The sequence below is a fragment of the Condylura cristata genome, unplaced genomic scaffold, assembly GCF_000260355.1.
Source record: "Condylura cristata isolate star-nosed mole 26May11 unplaced genomic scaffold, ConCri1.0 scaffold00019, whole genome shotgun sequence".
Taxonomy (NCBI): Eukaryota; Metazoa; Chordata; class Mammalia; order Eulipotyphla; family Talpidae; genus Condylura; species Condylura cristata.
The window spans coordinates 7,397,131-7,404,707 of NW_004567120.1; positions in this window are offsets into that span (position 1 = coordinate 7,397,131).

A 7,577-nucleotide genomic window follows, 5' to 3' on the forward strand; every position below is an offset into this window, starting at 1 on the left:
GAGGCAGACCTCTCCTGACCCGCCCGCTGCTCCCCTCAGCAGTGTACTTCGTCGATCTGCCTGTTCTGCTTCCCGCTTTGTCTCTGGTGAATCCTCTCACCCTCCGCATCTCTGGCCTGTACCCCAGTTCTGTACGAATAAATAAATAAATCTTTTAAAAAAAATTATTTAACATGGTAATCATATAGCTAATGTAAAAAACATATAGCTAGGGAGTTTTTCTATTTATTTTTTAAAGATAAGCTTCCAGGATGCTTGGCGTTCCCAAGTAAATGATGGAGAGTTTTGCAGAAACTAAAGACCTACTTTCAATATTAAATATCAAAATTTAGCAACTTCCAGAAGATTAGAATTGACAGGCTTAAAATAAAAGTGCTCTAAGTACAAAAGGATTTTAGACCCAGTGAAAAGTTTGGAGAAAAAAATAAGAAAAATAAAATAAGTATGAAAAATCATATGGCAAATAAGCATATAAAAAGATGCTTCACATCACTTGTCATTAGGGAACTGAAATTAAAACAGCAAAATATGATCATCTACTGGCAACACCCAATGCTGGCAAGAATGTGGAGCGGCAAGAAATCTCATTCATTGCTTGTGGGAGTGTGAAATGACACATATATGATTCAGCAGTTATACATCTTTGTATTTAACAAATTAGTTGTAGACTTATATCCACACAAAAACCTACACATATGCATAGCAACTTTTTTCATAAATGCCAAAATGGGGAAAAAGCAAGAGTTTTTCAGAAGGTAAATGGAATGTTACCCAACACTAGGAAGAAATGAGCTATGAAGGCTTGAAAATATAGAAAAAGGCCCTCCCTGGTGGAGCAGCAGATTAAAGCACAGCACGGAGAAGCTAAAGCCACTTCAGCATGAGTTCAGGAGATGACCACATGGCGTGGCAGACCTCTCCTGACCGGCCCGCTGCTCCCCTCAGCAGTGTGCTTCATTGATCTGCCTATTCTGCCCCCACTCTGTCTCTGGTGAAATCTCTCACCACCCCTGCACCTCTGGCCTGTACCCCAATTCTGTGTGCATAAATAAATAAATCTTTTTTTAAAAAAAGAAATTATAGGAAAAAATATAAGTGCACGTTACTAAGTGAAATAAGCCAACCTGGAAAGTTTACACAATGCGTGTTTACAACTCTATGAAAATCTGGGCAAAGAGGGTTGGAGGGGTTGGTGAAATGGATACAGAGTATCAGGTGATTGATGATGGTTGTAGACCAAGTTTTGGGAGGTCATTATGACATATTGCTTACAGATGTAGGATTATCATGTTATACACCTAACACATAATATTATAAACCAATGTTATCTCAATAAAAATGTTAAAGAATTAAAACATATGTAGACAGTAAAATGATCAATGGCTTCAGGGGTTAGGACAGAGAAATCACTGAACAGGCTAAGTGTAGAATTGTAAGGATGTGAAAACACTGTATATGATATAGTAGTATTGGATACATATCATATATTTGTCCAAACTCATAGACTGTATGACTCCAAGTATGGACTCTAATGTTAACATGGGCTTCAGTTGGTGCATGTAACAAATGTGCAGCTGATAAAGATTATTGGGAAAAGACTGTTTGTGTGGGAACAAGAGGTATCCAGTAAATCTCTTTACTTTCCACTTATTTGTTGAAGTTAATTTAGTTCTAAAATAAAGTCTATTTATTTATAATAGATAGTCTATTTATCTATTTAGTTCTAAAATAAAGGACAAAAGAGGGAAATAACCGATACTTATTCATATTTACTATCACTGAACACACTGCAAAACACTGAATACAAATATTCAATCTCAGAGCCTAACGAAAGCGAGTAAAGGAAAAAAAAAACAAACCTTCTGATTGGGCCTTCCCTGGTGGCACAACAGGTTAAAGCACAGCAATAAGAAGCTAAAGCCACTTCAGCATGAGTTCGATCCCCAGTCCTGGAGGTGACCCACATGGCACAGCAGATCTCTCCTGACCTGCCCACAGCTCCCCTCAGCAGTGTACTTCATCAGTCTGTTCTGCTCCCCACTCTGTCTCTGGTGAATCCTCTCACATCCCCTGCATCTCTGGCCTGTACCCCAGTTCTGTATGCATAAATAAATAAATCTTTAAAAAAAAATAAAAATAAAAAAAAATAAATAAAGATGTATTTATTTATGCATACAACAACTGGGGTACAGGCCATAGCTGTGGGAGGTGAGAGGATTCACCAGAGTGGAGAGCAGAACAAGCAGATGTACTGAAACACACTGCTGAGGAGAGCAGTGGGCAGGTTAGGAGAGACCTGGCGCACCATGTGGGTCAGCTGCCTGGTCGGGATGGCACCCGTGCAGCAGAGGCTGCTTACAGTCCCACAGTGCTGCACTGAGCTACCAGGGAGGCCACTATACATAGCTTCTTAATGAGGATTTTGTCCAACGTACTTCTGAAAGGCATTTCTCAAAGATGTTCTTCCAGACTTCCATGAAGGAAGATTTAGGACCAAATTATGACAATTATAATGATTTTAAATCATTTAAAATGACCAAGTGAGTGTCAAGTTAGTAGGTGATATCAGCTTTCTTATTTTAGTGTTATTCATCGTAAGAATTGCCTGAAAAACTTCCATCAATATACAGAGTGATTATTATTATACTTGCCAGTGACTGATTTTCCCTTATTTTTTTTCTAAATATGGAAAGAATTATGGTAACAAATTTTATTGAAACACTTTTTATGATTACTCAGACTGACCTTGGTACTATAATCCTGGAATCTCTGTATACTTTTCTAGAAAAATGAGACTGCTCAGAAATGGAAGTAGTAGTTATATATGTGAAGATATTTAAATCACATTGACGCTTAGGGCTAGTTATAGAAGAAAAGCTTGTGAAGAGGAAGATTAAAATATCAACCCTTATATTTGATTTATGATTATCATCAGAAGCAAAATTGAAGACAGGTATATCTCATAAATCATGCTCAGAAAAATTTATAATTTAAAGTGCAATAGACTCATCTGCGTTTTACTCTTCCAACTCTTAAAATTATTTAACATGGGGCCCTCCCTGGTGGCGCAGCGGGTGAAAGCACTAAGAAACTAAAGAGCCGCTTCCGCATGAGTTCGATTCCCGCCTGCCCCGGAGGTGACCACATGGCGTGGCAGACCTCTCCTGGCCCGCCCACTGCTCCCCTCAGCAGTGTACTTTGTCAATCTGCCTGTTCTGCTTCCCGCTTTGTCTCTGGTGAATCCTCTCACCCTCCGCATCTCTGGCCTGTACCCCAGTTCTGTACGAATAAATAAATAAATCTTTTAAAAAAAATTATTTAACATGGTAATCATATAGCTAATGTAAAAAACATATAGCTAGGGAGTTTTTCTATTTATTTTTTAAAGATAAGCTTCCAGGATGCTTGGCGTTCCCAAGTAAATGATGGAGAGTTTTGCAGAAACTAAAGACCTACTTTCAATATTAAATATCAAAATTTAGCAACTTCCAGAAGATTAGAATTGACAGGCTTAAAATAAAAGTGCTCTAAGTACAAAAGGATTTTAGACCCAGTGAAAAGTTTGGAGAAAAAAATAAGAAAAATAAAATAAGTATGAAAAATCATATGGCAAATAAGCATATAAAAAGATGCTTCACATCACTTGTCATTAGGGAACTGAAATTAAAACAGCAAAATATGATCATCTACTGGCAACACCCAATGCTGGCAAGAATGTGGAGCGGCAAGAAATCTCATTCATTGCTTGTGGGAGTGTGAAATGACACATATATGATTCAGCAGTTATACATCTTTGTATTTAACAAATTAGTTGTAGACTTATATCCACACAAAAACCTACACATATGCATAGCAACTTTTTTCATAAATGCCAAAATGGGGAAAAAGCAAGAGTTTTTCAGAAGGTAAATGGAATGTTACCCAACACTAGGAAGAAATGAGCTATGAAGGCTTGAAAATATAGAAAAAGGCCCTCCCTGGTGGAGCAGCAGATTAAAGCACAGCACGGAGAAGCTAAAGCCACTTCAGCATGAGTTCAGGAGATGACCACATGGCGTGGCAGACCTCTCCTGACCGGCCCGCTGCTCCCCTCAGCAGTGTGCTTCATTGATCTGCCTATTCTGCCCCCACTCTGTCTCTGGTGAAATCTCTCACCACCCCTGCACCTCTGGCCTGTACCCCAATTCTGTGTGCATAAATAAATAAATCTTTTTTTAAAAAAAGAAATTATAGGAAAAAATATAAGTGCACGTTACTAAGTGAAATAAGCCAACCTGGAAAGTTTACACAATGCGTGTTTACAACTCTATGAAAATCTGGGCAAAGAGGGTTGGAGGGGTTGGTGAAATGGATACAGAGTATCAGGTGATTGATGATGGTTGTAGACCAAGTTTTGGGAGGTCATTATGACATATTGCTTACAGATGTAGGATTATCATGTTATACACCTAACACATAATATTATAAACCAATGTTATCTCAATAAAAATGTTAAAGAATTAAAACATATGTAGACAGTAAAATGATCAATGGCTTCAGGGGTTAGGACAGAGAAATCACTGAACAGGCTAAGTGTAGAATTGTAAGGATGTGAAAACACTGTATATGATATAGTAGTATTGGATACATATCATATATTTGTCCAAACTCATAGACTGTATGACTCCAAGTATGGACTCTAATGTTAACATGGGCTTCAGTTGGTGCATGTAACAAATGTGCAGCTGATAAAGATTATTGGGAAAAGACTGTTTGTGTGGGAACAAGAGGTATCCAGTAAATCTCTTTACTTTCCACTTATTTGTTGAAGTTAATTTAGTTCTAAAATAAAGTCTATTTATTTATAATAGATAGTCTATTTATCTATTTAGTTCTAAAATAAAGGACAAAAGAGGGAAATAACCGATACTTATTCATATTTACTATCACTGAACACACTGCAAAACACTGAATACAAATATTCAATCTCAGAGCCTAACGAAAGCGAGTAAAGGAAAAAAAAAACAAACCTTCTGATTGGGCCTTCCCTGGTGGCACAACAGGTTAAAGCACAGCAATAAGAAGCTAAAGCCACTTCAGCATGAGTTCGATCCCCAGTCCTGGAGGTGACCCACATGGCACAGCAGATCTCTCCTGACCTGCCCACAGCTCCCCTCAGCAGTGTACTTCATCAGTCTGTTCTGCTCCCCACTCTGTCTCTGGTGAATCCTCTCACATCCCCTGCATCTCTGGCCTGTACCCCAGTTCTGTATACATAAATAAATAAATCTTTAAAAAAAAAAACCTTCAGATTACACTTTGTGCTCAGATAGTACAGTTTTCAAGAAAATAGACAGATGGAAGGTTCAGCGAAGGATGATTCTAAAGAATTCTGCAAACAGTCTGAAGAAATCACATTTATAATAATTGTGGTTGGAACATTAACTTTCTCCTAGTATAAAAAATACAATTAGAGTTAATTATAGAAGCAGCCTGTAAATCATGAGAAACACTTAGCACCCGGAATGAAAAGATACCAAACAAATGAGAATATGCTCTCATTATCCCTGGTTACAGAGTTATCATAGGCACTAACTGCTTAGTGAAGAGCAATTAGCAGTCTAAAAGAAATTAATTTTCATACCATATATCTGCAATTTTCAGTTTATGCTTAATTTAACAGCTTACACATTTTGTTTTTAAATTGATCCACCCTTCATCACATTACACCACCAAAATACCTATGCACTCCAAGTCTTAACTAAACACAATCCAGTATTAACAAAAATCAGAAATACCTGAATATGGGTGAATCTTACTAGTCACCTGGTGATTGGACACATGTAGGGGTAGTTTGCTTATCTTTGTTCCAGCCTACTGATAAAGGGAGTGAATGGAAGCTATAAAACTTGTGGGCACGTAAAAGATTGTAGGCACTTAAATGTAGAGCATTCATTTAAACAATGGAGTACTGCTTAGCAAAGAAATCTTAAGAGTTCATGATAGTGCGAACGCAAATACTCATGTAAGAAAATAACATTATTTTCTTTGAAGATAAACTATTCAGTGTGCTATGCACAGTACTCACTATAAGGCATTTCTGCTATTTTCATGCAAGTGAATGCAAAGAAGATAAGGTTAACCATTATATGGCAACACAATGTGCAATACATATCAATGAATCTTCAATCATTTACCATTAAATTAACCAGTTAAAATTATAGACAACAATCATTTTCATTCTCTGGAATCTTCCCTAAAGCCACAGGACAAATGGAGAAATGTTCATTCAAGAAAATCAAGAATTCATTAAGAATTCAAGGATTCATTAAGAAACAAATATATCCGGGCACTGAGACAAGTTTCACTCACTCACCCACCATTCCATGTCTGGTTACCAGAGTTGTAAGTGCTCAATTAGGATAAAAAGCCGAACTGAAACCAGTAATGCAGTGTTCACTTACTGTGAAAGTTCATGCAAGAAGCAAAGGAAAAAAAAATGCAGGTTGCCTAATATTTCATTTCTATGAGGGAACAGCACCGGCTGTGCATCAATCAGATGACAGCAGTGCAAGTAAGGAATGCATTGCATTGCCAATGAGTATGAACAAAATGTTCCTGTTATTTTATGCACTCTGAGAACTACAGGTGAGGAGAGGGGGAGCGACTGGGATTGGAAATGTATTGAGTTCCAGGTGGGAAACATCTTTTTCCCTTACAATAAGGTCTTATTGCAGGTGTCTGAAAAGAGCCTCAGTGGTGGAGGCCCCTAATAAGGAAGCCTCGAGATGGAGGCACCTCATTTGGGAGTGCATAATGTACAAGAGCATGGACAGTCCAAGCTGCACTAGTCCTTGACTGCAACTTCCTCCGGAGACAATAATGCATTAGCTGTACACCGAAGCTGAGGGTGGGAAGGCAGCTCTCTCCATGAAGCCTGCCAGGCAAAGATTCTGCAATAGCCTATAACTGTGTTTAAAAGAATATCAGTAGGGCCCTCCCTGGTAGCACAGCGGGTAAAAGTACATCACTAAGAAGCTAAAGCCACTTCAGCATGAGTTAGATTCCCGCCCCGGAGGTGACCCACATGGCATGGCACAACTCTCCTGACCCACCTGCTGCTCCCTTCAGCAGTGTACTTCGTCGATTTGCCTGTTCTGTTCCCCACTCTGTCTCTGGTGAATCCTCTCACCACCCCTGCACCTCTGGCCTGTAGCCCAGTTCTGTATGCATAAATAAATAAATCTTTAAAAGAAAAAAAAAAAGAATATCTGTAGGAATTTGGCATGCAGCTGGAGACTTCAGCTCCATCCCCCAGCTCTGTATTTGAGCTATGACCTTACTCTGGACATTGTGCAGTCAAGAAAGCAGACTTTCTCCCTCCTCTTTCAGTCTGGGGCTTTTAGCCCTGAGAAGGACAAGCTGTCAGCACTTCTCATTTCTGTCTCTCAGCTCCTTATTACAGAAACTCTATTTGAAGTAGGCAGGCATGACAGGCTGAGAATTTTATGGGCCTCTGCCCTCGCTTGTTTATAGGGTGAAGTTTCTATGCCAGAAGGGGCAAACCAAGAAGGTGAAGGGGGTGCTTACTTATAAAG